The sequence below is a fragment of the Lygodium microphyllum genome, chromosome 1 (assembly GCF_053477565.2).
Source record: "Lygodium microphyllum isolate KBCC chromosome 1, Lygodium_microphyllum_v1.1.10, whole genome shotgun sequence".
Taxonomy (NCBI): Eukaryota; Viridiplantae; Streptophyta; class Polypodiopsida; order Schizaeales; family Lygodiaceae; genus Lygodium; species Lygodium microphyllum.
The window spans coordinates 167,220,143-167,246,236 of record NC_141135.1 but is presented as its reverse complement, the minus strand read 5'-3'; the positions used below and the strand labels follow the sequence as shown (position 1 = coordinate 167,246,236).

At 39.2% G+C, this 26,094-nt stretch overlaps 1 pseudogene; it reads left to right on the top strand.

Moving 5' to 3' along the window:
- The first annotated feature begins 2,001 nt into the window (after positions 1-2,001).
- On the top strand, positions 2,002-4,981 carry LOC148041944 (pentatricopeptide repeat-containing protein At5g40410, mitochondrial pseudogene; annotated as a pseudogene).
- Positions 4,982-26,094: the final 21,113 nt, after the last annotated feature.

Sequence of the window (26,094 nt, the reverse complement as noted above, 5' to 3'; positions counted from 1 at the left end):
ACACACAAACAAGGTTAGTTTGAACTTTTTTTACTAAAAGAGTTGAAATAGCATGATATTCCCTCCCACTAATTGAAGCTTTGTTAGATGGTGTAGAAAGAGCATACACACACAAACAAGGTTAGTTTTAAATTTTTTCACTAATAGAGTAGAAATAACATGATATTTCCTCCCGCTAATTAAAGCATTGTTAGATACTTCCACGAAGTGATTCAACTACAACTAGGCTTCCGTTTCTTCCACTTAGGGCCATCTACACTAGATTAGGGATACTTTTATGGTTTCTTTTAGTTTTTCTAGGCCATGCTATATATAGGCCAGCTTTGCATGGGATTAGGGCATTTTCACAATTTTAGTGGTTCTTACCATTTTGGAAAGCTTTGGCTTCTTCAATCCACCATACTTCAAATGCATACAAGCTCCACCATGCTGGTGTGTATTCTCAGTCCACATAGCTCCGAGTGTGTTTGGGCTACAATCTTAGGTCGTGCCATTGATCTATGGTATAGGCTACCATAGTGCCTCCTATTGTGAGTATGTATATCAAGGTTCCATCACCATATTTTGTTGTGTTTTCATCTTGCATGTATGATTCATAGGGTGACATGCATGTGGCTAATTGCTTCATGACATGCTACAAATCCCCACTAACCTCCTTAAAGGCAATATAACATAATGTGCCTCTTTGGCAAGATTTCAAATATTGCCTCTATTTTGATGTATCATTATCCTCCTATGACTAATATTCTTGAAGCTGATGCTATCTGATGTACTAAAGCAAGTCAAATGCAAAATTCTTTGTTTAAAGGCCCTTTTTTTGGGTTCTAAGTTGTCTAGATCTTTCAATTGCATTTGGTGCACCCTAAATCCACTAACAACCTTTGAAGCTCTACACCATGCCATAGAGCACTAACAATAAATGGAGATCGTCCACGTTAGACTAAGAACTCATAGGCCAATATACTAGCAATGTATCCACCATTTGAATAGAGGCTAGCCATGCCAACAAAGAACCCCTAGTGACCCTCTCCATGAAGAGGTCACCACCACTAATCTACATACACAATCATCACCCAAGTAAATAAGGCAACAACTTGATCAATAAAGCATAGGTAGACCACCACCAACGTCGTCAGAGAAAGTGTCAGTAAAGACTGCTTGGTGATCAACACCATAATTCTCCAGGAAAGTCTTTGAAAGCACGAAAGTGTAGAATAGATCCACAAAGTTCAGGGCATGGTCCAAGCATGAAAAATGATACTTCTAAAGCTAAAGGCCATAGTGTCTCAAGAAAATTCCTAGCTCTTAAAGAAATGATACAAGGAATAAGGGTAGGCCATGGTAAGTCATATACAAAGCTACCCAATAGAAGTGCCATTTATAAAGATGACATGCCAAGTAGAACATAGTGAACTATATGCGAAGACAAGATGAATGGAGACCTAAAATGATGGATATGATGTTCATGCATTGGTAGGGGTAAGGGGGCCAATGATGTGATTTGTAACTCAGTTCTCGCCGCTTCCATAATTTGAGAATGAGAACTTGAAATTGAAGATGCAGTGACCTTGCTGCCACTCATATGCATCTAGAAAAGAAATTTGAAAGCAATTGATTCGCTGCCATTCAAAATCGAAGTTATCCAACTGATTATGTTGCAGAGAAAGGCTATTTAAATTGACTGTTTTTGAACACGTCTACGGAAAGGGGCAGGCGGTACAAGTTTGAAACCTTTGCTTACCAACTATAGAACTCCATGTCATTCACCATAGGCAAGAAAGCGCACTCGTGCAATATGTTACTGGATCTGGTGTGCAAGATAAAAAACCTTCATAATTGGGTGCGCCACAATATCGGTCCACTTACCTTGGTGCTCAGATTTTGATGTCAGCAAGAACCCTAGGCCTCCCTTGGAAAGGCATTGAGGCAAAGAAGACCGATAGGCCCTAGGGGCATAGAGTTCTAAACTCAAACAATCTGACACCACCAAGGTATGCAAGACTTTGACAGGCCTCAAATGTAAATGTTTTGTATGGGCATTGGGCTCCCAAGAGTTCCCTGCTTCGAGTCGGGTAACGTTTCCATGTCGGTTGCAGCACAGTCCCTTAGATGCTGGCTTGACCCCAACAGCAGCGACAGGATTGGGGGTTCAGGAGGGATTCCCCCTTCTCACCTCCTGCCGGAAAGCAAGTCCTCTTCTCCTCATAACAGTAGTGCCAGAATTCACCTCACCCATGACCACAGAACCAGTCCGCTGGAGTACTGGCAAAGTTGCCAACATACCCCTGCCAGTACCTCCGCAAGGAGCAGCCCCTCCGGGTTTCCATCTCAAATTATACACAGTCGGCATGCTCATCATCAGTTGATGTATGCTCTGGACCAGCTCGACGGCCCCACCATCGCCGCCCTTCTCCGCAGTTACGATACCTGCATACATGCATGTAGACTTGTGCATGACCATGTGATCAAGGTCGGCCTCGAGCACGATGGCTTCTTTGGCAGCCTCCTGATCAGTTCTTATGGTAGATGTGGATGTCTGCAGGAAGCATGGATCGCGTTTAAGGCCATTCACAATGCCAGTGTTATTCCTTGGACAGCAATGATCACAGCTTGTGTTCAGTCAGGTCACTGCAAAGATGGCATCCAATTGTTCAAGTCTATGCAGTATGAAGAAGTTCAACCTAACAGTGTCACCTTCCTAGCTGTCCTCAAGGCCTGCATTGGTCTTGATAGCCTTAGAAAGGGTAGACATATACATGCATGTGTTGTTTACCATGGACTCCAACACGATGTTGTGGTTGCTGCAGCCCTTATGAATATGTATTGCCAATGTGGCTCGATAGAAGAAGGGTGTATGTTGCTTCTTAAAAAGAAAGAACGAGATGTAGTTTCGTGGACTACAATGATCGCAGCCTATGTGCAACAGGGTTTTGATAGGGAAGCCCTTGTTCTTTATAAATGCATGGGCCAAGAGCATATAGAGCCGAACAAATTCACATTCACCAGCATCCTTGGTGCATGTGCCAACTTGCCAGACTTAGCGGAAGGCATGGCTATCCATGAGAGGATTATTGAGAAAAAACTTCATTCAGATGTGGCCCTCAGTTCTGCCCTCATCAACATGTATGCGAAGTGCAGTTACCACGAGAAAGCATGGTCTATCTTTGAGCAAACAGGTAATCAGAATGTTGTATGTTGGACCACGATGATCTCTGCGTACCAACATGCAGGACATGACAAGGAGGCCATTGACCTTTTCTGTGAGATGTATGAAAGGGGTTTGAAGCCAAACAAGGTTACATACATCACACTGCTGAACGTTTGTGCAAACCTAGAGTCTGTTGTAGCTGGTCAAATAGTACATTCTTGTCTATTGAATGATGGATTTGAAATAGACGTTGTGGTAGAGAATGCTCTTCTCCAAATGTATGGAGTGTGCAAAGCCCTTGCCGAGGCATGCCATGTATTTAAAAAGATGCACCAGCGTAATGTGATCTCTTGGACGACCATGATGTCAGCATATATGAGGCAAGGTCTTGTAAATATGGTCCTTCAGTTATATGATCAGATGCAGCAACACGGCATCAAACCAGATCAGGCTACTTTCACAACTGTTCTTAAAGCATGCGGCAACCTGTTAGCCTTACGACGAGGTCAATCTGTTCATACAGACATCATATTGAAAGGATTTCAACCAGATGGGATTTTAGGGACTTCACTTGTTGAGATGTATGGTAAATGTGGATCTCTTACAGATGCTCGATCTGTGTTTGAATGGATGTCTGATTGTGATCAGGTTGCCTGGACTACAATAATTACAGCTTATGCCCAGGAGGGGCATGGCAAACTTGTAGTTAAACTGTTTCAACAAATGGAGTGTGAGGAAGTAAAGCCAGACAAGTTCACATTTGTAGGTCTACTTTCTGGATGCAGCCAGGCTGGCATGGTAAATGAAGGCTGTTCTTATTTTGATTCAATGAGCAAGATTTATGGCATCACTCCTGGGGTGGAGCATTATGGTTGCATGGTTGATATGCTTGGACGAGCAGGGTTTCTAGAAGCAGCAGAGGATTTCATAATGAAGAGCCCGTTTCAGTTAAATGCCTGTATGTGGTCTGCCTTGCTAAGTGCATGCAGATTCTATGGAGATGTGAAGAGGGCATTTCGTTCTGCAAAACAGCTGATGGCACTGGAGTGTGAAAATGCAGCACCATTTGTGTCACTTTCCAGTATCTATGCTGCACATGGAAGGTGGGAAGATGCCCAACTGGTGATGCGAGAGATGTCAAAAAGGGGCTTAATTAAGAAGCCTGGATGCACCTTCATAGAGGTAGACAACAGGGTGCATAAATTTCTTGCTAGTGATAGCTTTCATCCTGAAAGGGATGCCATTTATGACAAAGTCAAGGAGCTAGATAGTCAGCTAAGGGAAATGGGTTACAAGCCAGATACAAATTTGGTGCTTCATGATGTGGATGAGGAACTGAAAGAGCACCTACTTAGCCATCACAGTGAGAGGCTAGCCCTTGCCTTTGGTCTCATTAGTACACCCTCTGGAACTCCTATTCGTTTGGCAAAGAACCTGCGGTCTTGTTCCAATTGTCACAATGCCATGAAGCTCATTTCTGATCTTGTCAGGCGTGAAATCATATTAAGGGATACTAGTCGTTTTCATCACTTCAAAAATGGGTCCTGTTCTTGTAGTGATTACTGGTAATAGTGTGGATAGGCTTAACTTCTCAATAATTATGTGTTTTCTATTACTGCCTGCCTTTTAAGTAGTTTTCTTCTGATGAGTTGGTCCCACTGGCCGTAGTTTTTCTTTTCCTGAGATAAAGCCCATACACATGAACGCCCACAAGGGGTTTGGGGGGAGGGGGGGCGCTCCCCTCAAAATATTTAGCTGATAGAGGGGGCAAGAGCCATGTTGGCATTTTCCTATGCACAGAGAGGATTGTTGAGCTATCAAAACTTGCCTTCTAAATTATTACACATGCTTGGCAGTTTCTTGGCTTGTTAAACAACTTTGAAAAGGCATTTTTGCTGTTTGTACGACACACCAGACTTCTTTTGGCTCCAGCATGTTCTATAAAAGATACTCAATGTGCACACCACCTGCATAACTCTTCCCATTGTCTGTGCTATCACCTTGATCATCATCACTCCGTCATTACCCTCATGACTGACTTATTATTCCCATTGCCTTAGGTGCTGCTGCCAAGGTGTCACATAGTTAGCCTCTGCTGTTGCCTTGCTCCACCAGCTACAACCATTGCTGCTGCCACTTGTTGCTGTTGCCCTGCCTTCTAGTGGTCTTTCAGCTGCTGCCTTTCAGTCTTCAGTCATCTATATCACTTTTTGTAGTTGTGACCAGTGATTCTATAGCCTCTAGAGTATGTGTTTATTGTTCCAGCCTATTGTCTAGTAGCATGGACATCAGCTACATCAGCCCTCTATTGTTATAGACATCCTTCAAGATTTCCATTTTTCCTGCCAATCCTATCCATAATATAATATAATTGCATCTATTGATTCAGCATTCTTCATCAACTATCCCTCAGTTGATGTGTTTTCATTCATTCTGAGCTCCAGTCTATTGGTGACTTTTTTTTGGTGGTATTGATGCATTCAAGATTTCCATTATTCTCCCCCTCAGTTCACTCCCATGAGAGGTGATGGTTGTTGGACAGCAGCATTTCTTGATTTTCCACATATTGGTACCTTCTTTGGCCATTCATTCATTAAATAGATGTCCATATTGCCTTTTGCATTCTTGTTTGAGTTCAACAGGTTTTAGTTGTGTATGTACATTGGGTTTACAAAGAAAACCCTAGTATAACTTCACATGATATTCAAGCTAGTGTCTTGCATAGCTACAGTTTGAAGCTTGGTTTTTATGAGCAAATGACATGTAACTAATTCGTAAGCTCTTAGACACCTCTTTTCTTGGGAGCCTTATAGTCTCTCCTCAAGCGAAGGCTTTGAGGTGGCAATATTCTCTCAATGAGGATGCTACATCTTCTCCCTCAGCTTCATATAGCTTACCAAATTTAGAGTAGAAAATGAATGTAGAGTTCACAAAATACTTGCATAAAAGGTGCCTCAATTGCACTCAATCTTTCCTCTATACTCCTACATCAATGTTTTCACTTGTGAGGCTGACCACTCATCGCTTAATGGCATTCCATTTACCACCGAATAGCATTGAACTTGTGAGACTGACCACTTACCATTCAAGGGCATTCCACTTTTGAGATGATTGGTGATCAATTGTCTTCATCTTAGCTAGGCTTGATTTCAGGTTCGTATAATCCACTTGATTTATATGAGCCAAAAACCTCCTCTATTTCTCCTATTTTGCAAGTTCCTATCGTATAATGTTACCATGGAGACCTAGACTGATATCAATACATTAATGTTAATAGAGGAGGTTTTAGATGTAGAAGTGCATCTTTAGATGTACATGCTCTTATAGCTTGTATTTCATATGACCATGTTGTGGTTTCTATTCTTAGCCCTCTTGTTCCTCCCTTTTCAAATGATCATCTATGATCCCTTGTGCCTTTAATGGCTTAGGATTACACTCCATACTTGCAATCTACTCTACATTCTATTTCTTTTATGTCTAGCATAGTAGGCTTAGATCTCTTGTAGATTGTGAAAGTTGATTTTTCATTTTCTTGATTGAGATTGGATCATATAAATTAATGTGTTAGGTTTTTTCCAGATTTTCTTTTTATCCACAGGTGCATGCCACGGTAATTTAATGGTGAGAATGCCACCCACACACATTATACCTCCCATCATCCACAAGTGAGTGCACCTGCTAACATTTGTGAATTGTTTTGGATGTCTCTCTCATGTGCCTTGGATCTCTAAGGCCACTTAGACAATAGAATATTCATCCCTTATTTATGGTGTGTCTCCATGTACTCCATGGGCCACTTTGACATTATCATGTCTTTTGTTAGTTCATCATCTTTTGGTTGTGAGCTCTATTAGAGTTTGATGAAGAGAAAGGAGCTTTGACTATTTTAGCCCAATCTAGATAGAGGAACTTTGATGGTTTTAGCCCAGCAGTCTAGGTGCGTGTTTCTTTTTTAGTGTTTCTAGAGTGTCTTCACATCGCTACTAGAGCCACATGCATTTCTTTTTTAATGGGTGGTTGGTCATCATGTTTTTTCTTGCTAGGTTGGGGTGGTCTATCTAGACATTTTGCTAGAATTTCTTGGTTTGAGAGAAGTTGGTCGGCTTGATTTAGATTGTGCAATTGCATTATTTTATTGCCCAAATATTGATTGACTAGTTTTAGGTTGTTTGGGCTATTTATATCCAACCCCCACCTACACTTAGCAATCATCTCTCTTTTCTGTAGGCTCAACACACTTCATCTCTAATATTCCTCTACCTTTGATGTAGACATTGTCATTAGCTTGACTTGGTGCCCTCATTCACACCTTGGGTTGTGTGCACGCATTGATCAGGTCTCCGTTTGATTCAACCTTCCATTAATATTTAGTGCAGATTATCACTTCATTCTCTTCTCTTTTGTTATCTCTTGTTGGGGGTTAAAGGTCACTTGTGCCTGGTTGCCTATATTTACTTGTGCATACTACCCACATACCTATACTACATGTGGTGGCCACCTGTCATTGTCATTTTATTCTTTATTCTTTACATGGCAATAGAATAAGGAAAGGTAGGTCACACAGTGTGACTGTTAGAGCTCCCACATACCGTCTTGTTCTCTCTTGCGCTTGAATCTCAATAGCTTATTCTGCTTATTCTTTTTTCTTGCTTCCACTTATGCTTCCACTCTTGCTCCACCTTTCAACTGGTATCAGAGCAGACATTCAAGGAGCTTCACTAACCTTTTTTTTTTTTTTTTTTGCATTTTTCCTAGGAAGAGAGCTTAACTTACAGCTTTCATAGCAGTTCCATTTCAGTCAATTTGAGATATACATTGGTGTCCCTATTTTCAACACTTATTCAAGGTTGGTTAAGGAGCTTTCCAAGGCTTAGCTGAGCCCCCTCTCAGCCTTGTTGAATACTCATTGAGTTGAGACGTAGCCATTCTATCCATTTTGAGTGGATACAAAGCATACTATAGAAGCTGTGGACAATTATGGCAACTTGGCAATATTTTTATATTTTGGCCATAACTTTTGCATATGATATTGGATTGAGGTGTTCTATAGCTCAAAAGAAAGAGCACGATGAGAACTATAGATTTATATGGTATTCGTGTATGGTATATGGTTATGATGATACTTGGCATTGTTACTTATGTTGGATATGCTTATGTTGAGCTCTATATCTTGGATTTGAGCTCGGTTAGTTGCATTTGGACAATGGCTATTTGTTCCAATTATTTCCATTTGCAGGCTTGAAGACTTATTGCAAGTATATCGTCTTGGGTGTATACATGATATACTTTGGGTACCTCGATACTATGAGCTCTATGCATTGAGCTTCCTTTGGTTTTGCTCTAATAGGAGTCCTTCATATTTTTTATGTAGAGCTTGGTTCACTTAAGTCAATGGGCAACTCTCTTATGCTCTCTTGGTTATGAATATACTATCATTGTAGTGTTTATGACTATGGATTGATTTGCCTTTGATTTGGACACCTTGTACCACTTATTCTCAACACTTATTCTCAATGGGTTGTCAGTGGTAGATACATGCTTGGCATGCGTTGTGGTATGTATCTATGTACATGATACTTTTGATATTTTAACAATCTTTGGTACTCTATGGTTTCTACTACATTGCTAGTTTCATTATACATCACGATTGCTACTCAAATTTTCATGGCAGTGGGAGCTTATTCTTTTGCATATTTGTCTATAGTTACATCCTAGTTTACTTTAGTTTTATGGACAACCATGCTAAAAATCAATTTTGAGCAGTTCTTTTGAGTTGAAATACTTGTATTTAATACTCTAATGCTTCTTCCTTGTGAACAGTAGTGCACTGGCTCAGTCTTTCTCTTACTACACTCTTTTTGGCTTGCTTTTGGGGCTGATTTGGTATTATTACAATACTTTGCACTCTCTTTGTTTGGTAGACATAATGGCAGGTGCTTCAATGCTTCCAATGTAATGCTATCTTCAACATCGAGAAGTTGGATGGTAATAACCTTTCTAGTATTGGAAGACTCAAATTTGGGAAATATTGGTGTAGAAGAAGCAAGTTTAGCCATTGAAATTAGAGGGCATAAAGCCAGAACTTTATAATACAAGAGAAATGGAAAGAGCTTGATGAGCTAGGTAAGTCTACCATCATTTTGTCATTGTCAAAGCATATATATTTCAATGCCTTTGAGACTGAGGGTGGTGCTTATGCATTATGGAAAAATGTTTGTGATCTCTATGATATGAAGAGTCTTGCAACTCAAATCTATTAGCTTAAGAAACTTATGGACCTTCGCATGAAGAAAGAGATATCTATATCTTGTCATTTAAATGAGTTCCACTCTATTTTTAGCTAGCTTACTCCATTGGTTCTTAAGTTTGAGGAGAATGTTCAATCCCTTTTCTTGCTTGTTACATTGCCTGAGTCTTGAGATACATTTTGCATTGCTATAATTGCAAACTCTTCTAAAGGTGCCTTTCAACTCAAGGATGAGAGGATGCTTTGCTTATAGAAGAAGTAAACAGGAAGAATGTTGATGTAGCTTGTACTTCTCATTCAGTTGCATTGAGAGGCAAAAATGGTAGTAATGGGAATAAGAATTGTGGTAGAGACTCATAGCACAACAAGGGCAAATCTAACTCTAATAGGCAATCGCATAGTAATGGGAATAAGAATTGGGGTAGAGACTCATAGCCCAACAAGGGCAAATCTAACTCTCATGGGCAAGCATGTAGTAAGTCTCGTGGTCTTAAGTCCTCTCTTACTTATCATTATTGTGGGCATTAAGGCCACATAAGGTTGCAGTGCCATAAAAGGCACAATGATAGGTACGAAAAAGACAGAGGGAAGCTTAGGGCAATGTCAAATCTTTTGATGATCATAGCATTGTTGCTAGGCCCTTATTTAAGATAGAAGAGATACATTTTTTCCAATATAGCTCAAGTAATTACATACTTGCTACTTCATTACTTGATGATACTTCATTGATTGTGCTTCTTGATTCAGAGGACTTCATTTTATATTATTCCTAGTGTGTTCTATATCTATCGTACTATCACAGGTTTGGTTAGACTGGAAGATGACACTATATTGGATATTATTTGCATAGGTGATATGAGCTTGCATTTGGTATTGGTGCTCCATTTATGCTTCATGATGTACGTCATGTCCTGGATTTGACTAAAAGCCTTATCTCAAGTAGAAAATTGGATGATGATAGGCACCATATCTCTTTTGATGATTTTGTATGGAAGATTACTCGTGGTAGTCTTGTTTTTACTAGAGGCACTAAGGTTGGAAGCTGGTATCCCTTGCTTATATCTAGCTCCATTGATTATATTTTGGCCATGACTGATCTTCCTTATGTATCTCTTTGGCATCATTGTCTTGGGCATATGTCCCTTAAAGAAATGAAAGTACTCACTTGTTTGTAGTATTTATGGTCTCTTGACTACTCATGTTTTGGCTCTTATGATAATTGTTTACATGGAAACAAGCTGACTTGTAGCTCGCATAAGAAGTTTGGTTCTATGCAAGTGGGTGAGCCTTTCGCTCTTATTCATTCAGATGTTTGTGGTCCCATGTCTTATCAGTCAATTTGGTGGTGCTAAGTACTTTGTGATATTCATTGATGATTATTTTCATAAAGTTTGGGTCTATTATATTAAGTAAAGATTAGATATGTTACCTACATTTCAATGCTTTCTTGCTATAGTTGAGAAGCAATCTGGGTATAGGTTGAAATGCCTATGTTCTAACAATGGGGGTGAATATGTCTCTAAGGTATTTGAGTAGTTTTGTGATGCAAGAGGTATTAAGCGTTAGTTGACCTCCCAGCATAATCTACCCCACAATGGTGTTACCAATATGGCTATTCAGAAAAGAGTCCACAATATGCTTAGTCAAGGAGACTTACTGTAGTACTTTTGAACTAAGTAGTTAGTACTATAGCTCATTTGATTAGTAGATCCCCATGCAATGCTCTTGTTAGTAGAGATTTAGAGGAGGTATGGTCTTTGGATGTGAGGCTTTATGTCATATTCTCAAAGATAAATGCAATAAGTTGGATCCAAAGTCCATTAAATACATATTTCTTAGATATAGTGATGTGGTTGAGATGGGCTATCACTTTTTGGATCTGTAGGCTCAAAAGATTATCCGCAATCTTGAGGTTATATTCCATAAGAAAAAGATGTATATGAGACCAAAGCAAGTAGTTGAGATATGTAGAGTGATCTTTTAGGAGGAGCCTCGTGTTATAGTATAGCTAGCCCTAGTTACACAGCCTGCTATAATAGCTGATGATGTAGTGGCCCAAGATCCACTTGTTATGTAGGATTGCGATAGTAGACAAAGAGGACATGCCATAAAATCTCAACAACGAGTCTTGAGATGTTCCACTAGAGCCTCATGTCCTCATGATCATTTTGAGTCCTCTATGCATTATGCCATGGTGACAGATATTGCTGAGGCTCTTACTTATGAGGAGTCTATGTGTAGAGGGAGAAGGCCATGCAATCTAAGTATGATTCATTGTACAAAAATCATACATGAGATTAGGTTTCTTTTCCCAATCAAAAACATGCATTGCCATGCAAGTGGGTGTACAAGTTGAAGAATACATGTGGTTTCTTTAAGTCAACATATAAGGCAAGATTGGTTGCTAAGGGTCTTAAGTGGGAGAAGGGAGTCTATGTTGATGAGATATTCTCTTCTATGGTTAAGATGACTATCCTATGCTTTCCTTGATGGGCGCTTGCATGAAGATATTTATATGTAGCAGTCTAAAGGCTTTGAGGAAAAGGGCAGGGAACACCTAGCGTGCAAGCCGAGGAAGAGTCTTTATGGACTTAAGCAAGCCCTTAGGGAATTGTATCATAAGTTTGATGCATTTATGCATTCACAAGGTTACTCCCATAGTGATATGGATCTGTGTCTTTACATGAAGAAGACATGTGATGGTAGCCTTATTATTTGATGCTATATGTTGATGATATACTAATTGTTCAGAGTGCTCACAATTGCTAGATGCTTTGAAGGCTCAACTCAAAAAGAGCTTTGAGATGAAGGACATGGGGCATGTATTCCACATAGTTGGTATGTAGGGCATGTAGATAGTAGGAAGTCCACCTCTGGCTATGTTTTCACCTTTTCTAGAGGTGATATTTTTTGGATGCCCAAGGTGTAGAAATGCACAGTCTTATCTACTACCAAGACTAAGTACATCGGAATCATTGAGGCTTGCAAGAAGGCCTTATAGTTAGACTCTTGATATTACTATGACTCCTACATTGCATTTAGACTCTATAAGTGCTATTCAATTTGCATGTAATCTAGCCTTTTATGTCTTTCATGTGAAGATGAAGCACATTGAGGTCCATTATCACTTCATTAGAGAGGTGATTGAGAGCAAGCATATATAGCTTGTCAAGATCTCACCTAACGAGAATCCTATAAATTTGCTCACTAAAAGTCTCCCAGTGGAATGTTATGCCTTTCTTAGAAAGATGATGGGCATATGATTAGATGACATATATTCCTCATATCCTATTGTACTTATATGTACCCATTGTGCTTTGTATTATTTTTCTTATTTTCTCCACACTTCGAAAAAATCGCCTTTAAGTGGGAGATTGTTGGAAGTTAAAGGCTACCCATGCCTAGTTACCTATATTTACTTGTACTTACCACCCACACACCTATACACTGCAGGTGGTAGCGACCTCTCAATGTCATTTTATTATTTATTCTTTACATGACAATAGAATAAGGGAAGGTAGATTCCATAGTGTTACTATTGGAGTTTCCACATACCATTTTGCTCTCTCTTGCTTGAACCTCCATAGATCTTGCTTCTTTCTTGCTTCCACTCGTACTTCCACTCTTGCTCCACCTTTCATATCTCTATTCTAGCTCTAGTGTCATTTGAACTCAGAGAGGAAAAGTTTTCTAAAAACTCATAGCTAGCTATTAGGATACATGCTCTTCATTGTGATAAGCTAGTGCATAGAATCTTGTGACATTTAGTACCACACCCATAAACCAATTGATAAGGTTTCAAATAGTTTTGGATGAAACTTGGAGTGTAGTTGGCATAAGTGAATAAATAAAAAACACAAATTGTTGTACCTCCTCTAGGGAACATGTAGGAACATGCATGCATAAATATATAGCTGAAAATATTGCAATGAAGTGGTTAGATCCCTTGGATGTTGAGGCCTATTAAAAATCTTACAAAGTTTAAGGAAGCAGGGGAAGATACTTGAAGGTGAAACCCAAAGAACTATGGCCAAGTTTACCAAAATAGTGATATCCCATTCTGAAAATCAACAAGAGGGCTTGGGAAGCCTTTATCTACTCCTAAAAGAAAAGTGAGCAAACCCACTCCATTGTCCCTACCCACAAAGGCATGGCTAGGAGTAATAAGAGAAAGAGCATGGGTAGGTACAACTTTCCAAAGATCCCTAGCTTCAAAGTGACCTAGGTCGACAAAACCTACTTATGTCAGCTCATTGACCTAGTCCCTTCCTTTGGCTATTTTGTAAAGAAATTTCACCAATTGCCTTGATCCTTCTTTCAATACCACCTATAATTACCTTAGAATCCTCATCAAGCTCCTACAACAATCAATAACACCTTATAAAGATGGCTACCACCACTATTTTTTGATTTCAATGCAAGAATCGATTGAATAGCAATGGTTCATCTTCACCTCCAATCCCTTCTCTATTGCTAATATTTTGCTCTTAGTTTATTGGAAGAGATGGTGGACAAGAAGTTCGCAATGTGCATACATCCCTTCTAGCCAAAGTCATCATTGTAGTTGCGTGATTCCATCAAATAATATCTTTTGAGCAAGGGTTGTCTTCAATGCACACTTAGGCCATTCCCTATGTGATTTATTTCTCCTCATTCATCACTTGTACCTTGTTTATTTATTTTGAAAATATACAGAAAAAGGGAAGAGAAAAATAAAAAAGAAGAAAATTTATAAAAAAGCACACTCCACTCTCACTGCACCTAGGATATTTTGCTACGTCAAACCTCAAGGTATATCAAGGATGGCTTTAAATGGAAGTATAATTGACATGAGTTAATAATGCCATGATATCACACATCTCAATGAAGATAATCTACTGTAGAGATCCTACTTTCCATGTGGTTGTAATTGGTCAAAAGTACCCCTACTTTTCAACCCTTATTTTTTCTCAACTACTAAGCTTCCTAGAATAATGCAAACTTCTAGGGCCAATAACTTCAGATCTAGCCATTAACTTTTGTTGATGTAAAAGGAGAAAATATTCCTCATAACATTCTCCACACCCTCACTATTGTGATTAAAAAATTTTTCATTCTATGTTGAATTATATCCACTCCAATCTCAACTACCTACTTTTTGTATTTTTGAGGGGTTGCAAGACATCCCTAAATTGGAGGGTAGATCTGGAAAAATCCAACCATTGGATTGAGTTGGTGTCTTCTACAAAGTTGTTTCTCTACTCAGAATTTACATCTTGACCATTGGGATCATCGAGATCTTACTCTAGTTAAGACTAGATCATTAAGCTTGCATCATATGAATGAATCGAATCAGCAAACTACATTATTTCTAAATATAAAATTCATTATATAATTAACTCAAGTATTTTTTCCAAATTTTATTTATATTATTGTGCTTAGAAGTATTATAACAAGGAATAATTAAGCTCATACCTAATACTAGTAATGTTGGAGCTTTCTCAAGCTTGACATTAGACTTAACAGAACACCTATTGTTTCACACACTTCAATCAATCTAGCTATGGCTACCTCTCATATAACCATTGTACACTCGTATGAATACCATAGTGAGCTAATTGATTTACTTGCTCATTGTAGTCTATCCATGAAGGCTCCTTGATAGCTCCATGATTCAAGCAATGTCCTATGCATGCTCTATCTCCATAGCCTCAAATACTCCAAGCTTTCTTGCAAAGAAGAAGTCAAAAAATATAATAGGAAAGGAAAACAACTTTACACACTAGTCCCTCACTCATGTACACACAATTCCTTTCTCACTCTTTCACTCTCTCCACACAAGTCAAAAAATAGAAGTAAGAAGTAAGATGAGAGCTTTCTCAAGATTGCACACCATAAGACTAATCTTCTCCATTCACATTTGGGTCAGTTTTTATACATAAGGCTAAATTGGGCACCCTACCTCTCGTTTTGGTCCAAAACTGGGACTCCTTGATTTATGCATGATTCCTTGGTTTAATTGATTTTTTTTTTGTCTAAATAGAACCAAAGTTCCATGGGTGCATATCTCATGTCTGCTACTTTTGATTGTCTTAATTCAAAAGTATTTTGCAATTTGCACAAGAGTGAGTCTGATTCTCCTTAAAAATATTATTATCACATAATATCCTTCAAAAAATTACAAGTATCTGAAAATAAAAATCTTGACTTGAAAACTAATCTTGGTGTGACTTAAAAATTATATACCCTTGTTTCTAATGCTTGACCTTCCTTTTTCTAACTTCTTGAATTTTTAATATTTGCATGTCTACTTAAAATACTTCATGAAAAGAGACTAACATTCATCTTCCTCTCATAGATGAGTACTAGTCCCATGCATTCCACAACTTGGTTGGTAATATTGTGCTTGGGTCAGTCATAGTGGAGTATGGACATAAATGCTAAAAGGGAACTTATGTTGCAACTTGGCTTGTCTTTGTTGTAAAGGCAAGGAGGACTGGTCTTCTTGACTAATCCTAGTAGACTAGAAAGAAGGATGGAGGTAGAATTGCAAGAGGCAGCTGATGTTACTGGTAGTTTTCTTCTTGTCTTCATGTCATAAACCTACAATAAAAAAATGTGCACTCCCTAGGAATGCCTATCTTATTGTGCTATGAAGGTTTGTATGAGTGTGAGTACAACTCAAAGATGGGTTGAACTCCAAGTAAGCTTATGCTATTTCCCACACCTAAGGATCGACTTGTTATGAAGGTAGGTGTGGTGTGTTTCTCAGGGTGATAAGTTTGCTAGAAGACCTTGGGATGTCTTGACTTGTTGAGCCCTAAGATTATGTTGTGGGGCATGGGCTAGGGGGTTAGCAACAGAGCTTATTAGCTAAGGCTACACAATGCACCCAACTTGAGGGCCCTTAAGTGACGTGATTGTGGGTGCACATGTTCTACACTAGAGCTTTTGCTCTCTTTCAATATCTTTTCTTTCCTTTTCTTCCCCCCCTCTCCCCCTCCCCTTCTTCTTCTTTGTTTGAAGTCTTCAAGGCTAGACTTATTGCTAGTGGTGTTGTCAAAAGTAGGTGATGTCTGCAATTTGTGAACTTGCTAGCATTCGTGTCCTCTAGCAACTTGAGATAGTAGGCTAGTACCATTGTCACTTGAAGGAATAGACTTGCCATGGCATATCTATTAATGCTTGCATTTATGTCAAAGAAGAGTGCATGCATGCCCTCTTCCTCTACTAGTTTCCTTTGGTTTAACAATGTGAGGAGCAATCACAAATAGTTGTATGTATTAATAAATGTTGGATTGGGGCAATCTAACAAATCTGACACAAACTGCTTGAAGGAGGGCACCAAATATTTTTCTCTAAATTTAAGGTTTTCTTCCTCTTTGTGGTCATTGATGTTGAGGATAAGGGGAATTCATAGCTTCCATGTTTTGTAGGGTTGTAAGCCATATCTCCCATGCAAATGGATAGGATATGTAGGTGGGATATCCTACAAAATAAGACCCAAGCTTCCATTCCAATATCTATATTTTTAATTCTCCATTTTGATTGAGATTCACAGCCTTGTATCATCTTGGGTACTTTGAACACTTTATGGCTGCTGTTACCACAATGCAGGATCTTGGGCCTTATGCTCAAGCTACCTTTTTTCTAGTCATGTGTCCACTCTAATTATTTCTTACATCACATCAAGAGGAAGTACCTTCCTAAGCCCCTTTGGAAAATAAAAGGCAAATTGCATAGGTGAATCCTTCCACTGAATCCTTCCCATTGCTCCAATGTAGAGATCCCACTGTTCCAACTAATAGGGTTAGTTTTCTTCCTCTGTGAAAAGTCAACATCTCATGCTTGAATGGGATGATGCCATGAATTTTCTCTTGTTTCTTTCTACATTTTCCTTGATTTTTTACTTTGGCATCTGTCATTAGGTTCATCAATGTGGTTTGGCTCTTCTGGCATTGAATCTAAATGGTTCGTTGGATTCCATTCTTCTATCTCAAGTAATGACGGTAAGGGCATTGATTCTTTAGTGGTTGGAATTAGTTCATTAGCTACTAGAATATGCTCAGCTTCTCTTAATGGTAGCACACAATCCTCTTTTTTCATCATATACTTTGGTTGGGATATGCACATTCCAAGGTCCATTTTCAGTGCTCTCCTAGAAAGTTGTAACTGTTTTAGAATATTCTCAACTGAATCTTACACACACACACAATGTAAGAACTCTAACAATCAAATTGTGTGATCGGCCTTCCCTTTATTCAAATATCACTGAAAGAATAAAGGATGAAGTAACAATGATGGGTGCCTACCACGCATGCAATGTATAGGTTTACAGGTATGTGAGTACTGTTAGTGTAACTAATACATGGGCAGCTAGGCATAGGCACCTTTACCCCCAACAGCCTCCCACTTAAAGGTGAATGTTCCCCTAGTGGGGAGAGGACGAGAAAAAGTGACAAAGTACAAATGTACATAAGTACAATAGGAAAAGGAAAGATGTCATTGCATCCAACGCCCATCAACTTCCCAAGCAAGGAAAAATGCTCCACTAAGAGACTTTTAGTAAGCAAATCTATAGGATTTTGGTCAGTTGAGATCTTGACAAGATCAATGGACTTGTCCTCAATGACCTCTTGAATAAAGTGGTAATGCACCTCAATGTGCTTCGTATTCGCATGGCAGACTGGATTCTTGGCTAACTAAATAGCACTCATAGAATCCAAATGCAGTGTTGGGACCACATCAATAATACCAAGGTCCACTAGACGGCCTAATTAGAGAGCCTCCTTGCAAGCCTCAGTGTGGTGGTTGCAAGATACTCTACCTCTGTAGTAGATAGCGCCATGCATTTCTACACCTTGGACATCCAAGAAACAACATCTCCAACAAAGGTGAAGACATAGCTGGAGATGGACTTCCTACCATCTACATGTCTTGCATAATCAAAGTCAGTATATCCCATGACTCCTATATCTTGGCCACCATAATAGATGCACATAGCTATTGTGCCCTTTAGGTACCTCATGATATCCTTGACAACATCCCAATGTCATCTACTAGCTGTATCCATATAGCATGCCACAACTTTCATTGTAAATGCTATGTCAAGACGAGTGGCTATCATGGCATACATCAAACGGCCCACTATAGATGCATAAGGGATCTTGGACATCTTGGCCTTCTACTCATTAGACTATGGATAATCAGCCTAACTAACCTTCACGTGAGAAGGTAAAGGACAACCAATAGGCTTAACATTCTGTAGATGAAATCACTCAAAGACCTTTTGGATGTACTCCTTTTGTGATAAGTAGAGGAGTCCCTTAGAGCGATTGTACGTAATGTGAATCCCAAGAATATGTGAGGTCTATCCTATGTCCTTCATCTCAAAGCTCTTCTTGAGCTGACCTTTCAAGGCATCCAGCTCATCATGAGTACTCCCAATGATCAACATATCATTCATATAGAGGATCAAAATCATAAGGCTACCATCATGAGCCTTCTGAATCATGTATAAACATGGATCCATATCATTGTGGGAATATCCCTGTGAATGCATAAAAGCATCAAACTTGTGGAACCATTGCCTAGGTTCTTGCTTAAGGCCATAAAGGCTCTTCCTCAATCTGCATACACTAGGTGTTCCCTGTCATGTTCTGCAAAGCCCTTAGGCTACTCCGTCTAAATCTCATCATGCAAGTCCCCATGAAGAAAATCCATCTTGACATCCATTTGATAAAGATCCAAGTCAAGCTGAGCAACCAAAGCCAATACCAAGCATAGAATAGTCATCTTCACAATAGGAGAAAAGACTTCATCAAAGTCTACACCATGTTCTTGCTTGAATCCCTTAGCAACCAATCAGTCCTTGTATCTTGGGTTGGGGCATCTAGGGGTACTTTTCAACTTGTACATCCATTTGCATGGCAAAGCATGCTTGCTACTAGGAAATGAAACCAAATTCCATGTATGATTTTTCTGCAGTGAGTCATACTCTAACTACATGGCCCTCTCTCGAGAGTGACTATCACCTCTTTGCATGGCCTCATCATAGGTAAGAGGCTCACTATATATCTATCACCATAACATAATCCATAGAGGGCTCAAATCACTCAAGCTATTGTCTATCTCTAATAGACTACCTCAAAGTTGGTTGTGGGTCCTGTACAACCTATGGACCATTAGGGACATGGGCCACTGGGGCATCAACTATTGTCGTAGGTTATCTAGCTAGCTATACAATACGAAGAGGCTCCTCCTGAAAGATTCCCTTGCATACCTCAAAAACAGGCTTAGGCTTCTTATGCATTTTCTCCTCATGGAAAACAACATCATGGTTGCGTATAAACTTCCAAGCTTGTGGATCCCATACGCGATAGCCCATCTCACCTACATCCCCATAACCAAGAAAGATACATTTTATAGACTTAGGATCCAGCTTATTGTGCCTGTCCTTTGAAACATTGCAGAAAGCTTCACAATTAAAGACATGCAAATGAGCATATGAGAGAGGTTTTCTAGACCATACCTCCTCTGCAACCTAATAGTCAAGAGCAGTACATGGGGACCGATTTATCAAGTTTATGGCATCAGTAATAACTATCTTAGCTCAAAAATATTGTGGTAAGCATGCATGACTAAACATACTATGAACTCACTCCTAGATTGCCATATTCATGCACCATACCATTATGGAGTGGGATGTATGAGGTAGTCAAGCGATGCTTGATATCCCTCTCATCACAAAACTGATCAAAGGCTTTAGAGACATATTCACCCCCATTATGTGACCTTAGTCATTTCAGCCTATACCTAGAGTAGTTCTCAACCAAAGCAAGCCAACACTAAAATATAGCCAAGTCTTCTTATTTTTGCTTAATAGGATATGCCCAGACCTTATGTGTATAGTCATCAATGAAAGTAATGAAATACTTCGTGCCACCTAATGACTTGTAGGGCATGGGACTACATACATTCGAATGAACAAGAGTCAATGGCTCACCCATACATGTCATGCTAAACTTTTAATGTGTATTACATGTATACTGGTCATATAAACAATGATCACAAGACACAAACCACTTATAGTCAAGCATTTTTATTCCTTTCAAGGGCATGTGCCCAAGGCGACAATGCCAAAGAGATACGTGTGGAACTGCATCCACTATCAAAATATGGTCAATTGACCACATACAAGCAAGGGATGGAGAGTGTTGAACTTATCAGCATGTGCAATGACAAGATTCCCATGGGTAATCTTCCATCATGAGGAATCACTAAAAGAAACTACATAACCTACATCATCCAAAGTGCCAACACATAAGGCTCTTCGTGGGATAAGAGTTGGTACATGAAGTACATCATGAAGAGTAAACATGCAACCTGAAAAAACTATAGCTGGGACATCACCAATACCAACTATCTCCAATGACAGGTCATTATCCAAATGGATAGATCCAGTCAAACTGCGGTAGGAGTGAAACCACTCTCTATGAGAGGTCACATGAAAAGAAGCCCTTGAATCTATCACCCAATACTAAGTATATCTTAACAAAGCATCAATTAGCTATGAAGTATCAAGAGAAGCAGCTGCAAGTATGAAATCATCATCAGAATCTATCTGCACAACATTAATCTCTTCAATCTTAACATGGGACTTGCTAGGGACAATGCTACGATCATCATTTTTTTTCCTTTGTTGCTTTACCTTTGCCCTTTTCTTTACACTTGTCTTTGCACATTTAATGGCACTATGACCAAATACGTCCTTCTTTCCCATAATGATGACTAGTCAATGAGGACTTACAACCACAGGACTTACTGTGAGATTGTCCATGTCATTGAGAGAGAGACTATTGCGAGTCTTTGCCACAACGGTCGTTACTGCTCCTACCATTATTGCCTCTAACTATCAAAGCATCAGTAGATATGTTAGCATGCATAGCAATACGAAATGTATCCCATGATTTAGGTAGTGTAATTAAGAGAAATAAGGGAAGAAGAGTACCCTTGAATTCAATCCCCTAAAAGACAAATGGCTGATAATGGAATGAAACTCATTTAAGCGAGCAAACATAGAAGTGCCCTCCTTCATGCGAAGATCCATAATTTGCTTTAGCCAATACATTTGAGAAGCGAGGCTTTGTTTGTTATAGATATTGTGAATCTTTTCCCATAATTCCCATGCAGACATCCCATTAGAGATAACACTATAAAATACCTTCTTAGAGAGGGATAATATGTAAATGGACTTACATAGCTCATCTAATTCAGCCCAATCATCTGTATCAATAAGTTTGGCTTGACACCCTTATGTTTCAAGGGCCTAACTTGCACTTTCTGCACTAAAACTTGCAAAATTTGGGCCTTCCAATAGCTACAGTTGGTGCCATCCAACTTGTCAATATTAAAGATAGTACTATCAGTCAAGCCACTAGCCATAATGAAGGCAAACAAGTGTACAAATTATCAAAACATGCTACTATAATTACTACCAATAGCCCTAAAACCACTATCAAATCAAGCTAAGAACAAGGGTATTGACCAAGTAATGAACTATCCATAAACCCAATGCAAAGAACTATCAAAGGAAGGTGATTGCTTGCATAAACAATGTAGTAAACTACAATTACAACATGCTAAAGATGAAGTACATTAGTAAGAAATCAATGCAAAAGAGGGCCAATCACTTATATAAGACAAAATGCAACTACCAAGGAATAGCTCTAACTAGCAGTGAGTGAATATGTGATTGGCACTGAGAACTACCAAAGAATCAGTGTGCCAGATTGAGATTCCTCCTATAGGCATAACCATCATGCATAGTATGGGTCTCATAAGTAACAGAAGAGACCAACTAAATGTACAATGAATTAAGCAATGTAACAAAAGCTTAGTACATAACCAATCAAGATGCATATATCACTGACAAAATCGTGACCGTAGAGATAGGTGTTGGCCCAAAAGTAATGTCAGATTAGGCCACTAAGCATCAACTGCATACATAAAGCATGACATGAGCATGAACATGTCACCAAGTCCCACAATCCCGTTGAACATTAAGAAGTGGCTCCCACTGGAATGAAAGTCACATGCCAGACGAGCACACAAAGCTCAAAACATCATGTGGAAGGCATCCATACATCCAAGTTCCAAGTAGCATACATCCAAGAGCATCCGATCCAAGTATATTGCAAAGCTCTTATTGGAGCATCAAATAACCATATATAACAATGAATGATAATCAATGTCAAGATTTTTTAAAAAATCTCCAATCTCAGCTCAAAGGCAATCTTGAAGCATAACCAAGCATGTAACATGAACCATAAGCATTGATATATCACCTGCAATAATCGATAAGCATCTAGGAGCAATAAGCATATGCTTTCACTATTGATAAAATAACATTCAGCCTTGTTATTAATAGCAATGAAAAACCTCTGTAAAAGTGAGTAAAAGAGTACTCAAGTTGCTCAAGTTCCATCTCACATCATTGCCATATCATCCCCCAAGTATCGAGTATCAATACATAAGCATACAAACATCCCTGGAAGCATATACAAGCTCCAATGTCTAAGAAAACTCTGTTCAAACCTGTATAATAGCAAGTCTATTGTTTATGCAGCAACAAGAAATGGAGGTTGGAAACTCCAAGACTCAAGTGATCAATGCCGAGGACTGTTGGGAATGATTGCCAATGATTGCCAAGAGCCGAGAGGAGTTCCAGGAGCTGGACGATGGGGCAAACTGATCAGGAGGAAGGGGGTAGGAAACATGTGCAAATCACATTGATGTTGCTTCCCTTATTGCTAATCCTACTACTAGTGCTGAGTGCTATTGAGCACTTATTGAAGCTTGGGCAATGGTCTTGAAGCTCTGAAACAAGCCTAAAGTGGAGGGAGCAACCAAGAAAGAAGCGGGAGCAAGATCCATACCTCAAGAAGAAGAATCCATGGCTGCCATTGAAACTATGAGCTGAATCTTTTCTTCACAAGCTGAAGCAATGTCAGGTCAGGGCTCAATCTCTTGGGGAAGATGGATTTAATACCACTTGAAGAGAGGTGAGCCCTAAAGTGGAAGCATGGAGTGGAAACAAGAGCTATAGTGGAAGGAGCAAGCATAAGAGAGAGAGACACACACAATATGGGAACTTCAAAAGTCAAACTATGTGACCAGCCTTCCCTTTATTCAAATGCCATTGAAAGAATAAATAATGAAGTGACAATGATGAGCACCCACCACACCTGCAGTGTACAGGTGTGGCTATGCAAATACTGTTAGTGTAACTAATACATGGGCGGCTAGGCACATGCACCTTTACCCCCAACATATTAATTATCAATATTACATGGCATCTTCCTAATAGGATGTGAGGTGTGTCTCCATATGGCTTTACTTTGGTAGTGGTAGGGATTAATTGAGGTTTCTTGATACAGAATCATTATATGTCATAATATTGTAATCAACTTCATCTATTAGAGCATGAATTACATGCTCTCGTTTAGTAGTGAGTTTAATCCCAAGATAGGCATTAGCAATTTATATAATGAGTGAGTTGGCAGATAGTACTTTTTGATGCAGGTACCATTGAAAAAGCCGTTGCCTTCTTTATTAAGAGTCTCAAGCTTCACATTGTTAATTCAACTAATTTGGGATAGATAAAAAGGGTTGAGACCTTTAAATTTCATCTTTTATTTGTAGTCTTTAATGGAGTAGAGAAACACTAGGTTGCCCTCCTTGAGTTCATCTGTTTTACATGCTTTGTCAAACAATGCTTTCCACCAAATCATTTTCATAGATTAAGACACATGCTGCAAGAAATCTTGTTTTTGATAATCATTAGAGTTTCACCAAGAGATCGGTCCAGTCATCTCTACCATCCCATCGTTCTTGCATAGCCACTCTCAAACTCTAAATGAGGAATTCAATTGGCATTATGGAATTGGCCCCATATGCCAACTTAAATGGGATTTGTGCAATCCTATCTTGAAGGCCATTTGATATGTCTACAAGGCTACCAAATATTTTTGTCCTAGTCACTATAAGAGGCTGAAAGTGTTTTGGTCAGTGTGTTGATCAAGTTTCTATTTGTGGCTTCTACTTAATTCTTTGCTTGAGAATAGTAATGATGAGATGAATTTAAGTGAATGACCATGAATGTGGATAGAAGATGGGATAAAGTGCATGCCTTAGTCACTTGTGATCTCGAGGGGGAGACGAATCTAGAGATTACCTACTTCCACAAGAAATTTGGTATTATCTTGTCATCATTGTTCTAAGTGGCCCTAGCCTCAACTGGTGCGCAGATCGGATGTTGTATGCTCGCGTAGTGAATGCCGGAAGGTCCCCAAGAACAAAATAACTCTACCTTTTGCACAAAACTCAAGGTAAAAAGCATGCACGACATGAACAAGAGACCAATTGGGTGCAATCTCCCCCATGCCTTGTGTGAGCGCTCCACAAGCATGTATTTTATGTATTAATCATCTTCAAGCTCAAATAATAGCCCAAATTACAAAATAGCACGCTTTTGGCTTTTGAGTTTGCTGTAGCACAAAATAGAAATAAAGCTAATGGGCGGGCGCCCAAAGAGTCAGGCGTACCCAATACAATGTCCAAATACAAATATCATAATCGTGCGCCCATGCGCATACAAAATAATAAATAAATATCCAACGCCTCAATAAATAGGCGAGACAAAATATAAGCGCCATGCCTAAGGTATGCGCCCATCAAAATATAAGTGATAACTCGAATACACGCTATCCTCCAATGCTTTCCTCTGCCACTGCTGCTATCTCTACACACCAACTGAAGCATTCACAATCGTTAGTAAAATAATACAATTAAATCGACAAAAGTGAATACCTAGCAGTCTTTAGCTACATAAATAAATCAACTGGTTAGAAATCAATCCTAACCTTAATTTATTACGAGTGTGCACTCTAAACTTATAAACGTTTATTAATTTAATATGTATTTTGCGGAATCACCCGCTATGAAATCACCCATGTACACAATAAATTAATAAAACGCCCGAAAAGGATAGGCGTCCCCATCGACTTCTCGCACAAAGAATCCACTTTGTGTATGAGCCCCGGTCAACAAAGTTTACGGAATCCACTGTAAAACCTCACGGAATCCACCGTGGCACGGAAATATGCCTCATGGCATCATACCCCCGGGGTGGGATAGCAATTGTCCTCAATTGCTATTAGCTCAATGTGGAGCTAACAGAGTGGGGAAAGCATTTAAGTCTCTAGCGTGCATCCATTGGGCTTCCTCTACAGGATGGTTTTTAAACTTGACTAAATATCTAGAATATCTACGTCCAGTTCTAGTAGTCATGAAATCAGTATCTAGGATAGCTTCGGGTTCAAGTATTTCAGTCTCTTCATCTAACAAAGGTGGGTTTTCATAAACAGGGTGTACAGGTAATTGGCCTCTAAAGGGTCGTAATAAACTAATGTGAAATGTGTTGTGAATTTTCCAGTGAGGTGGTAATTCTAACTTGAATGCATTGTCATTGATTTTGTGAATGATCTTAAATGGTCCATAGAATCTAGGTGCTAATTTCACAACTGGGTGTTTATCTACACTTTGTAATCTACGTTTTTCTATTCTCAACCAAACATAGTCATCAACTTTGAAATTCATTGCTTGTCTTTCTTATTGGCTTGTTTGGTATATGATTGTTGCTGGGCTTTGGCAATCATGT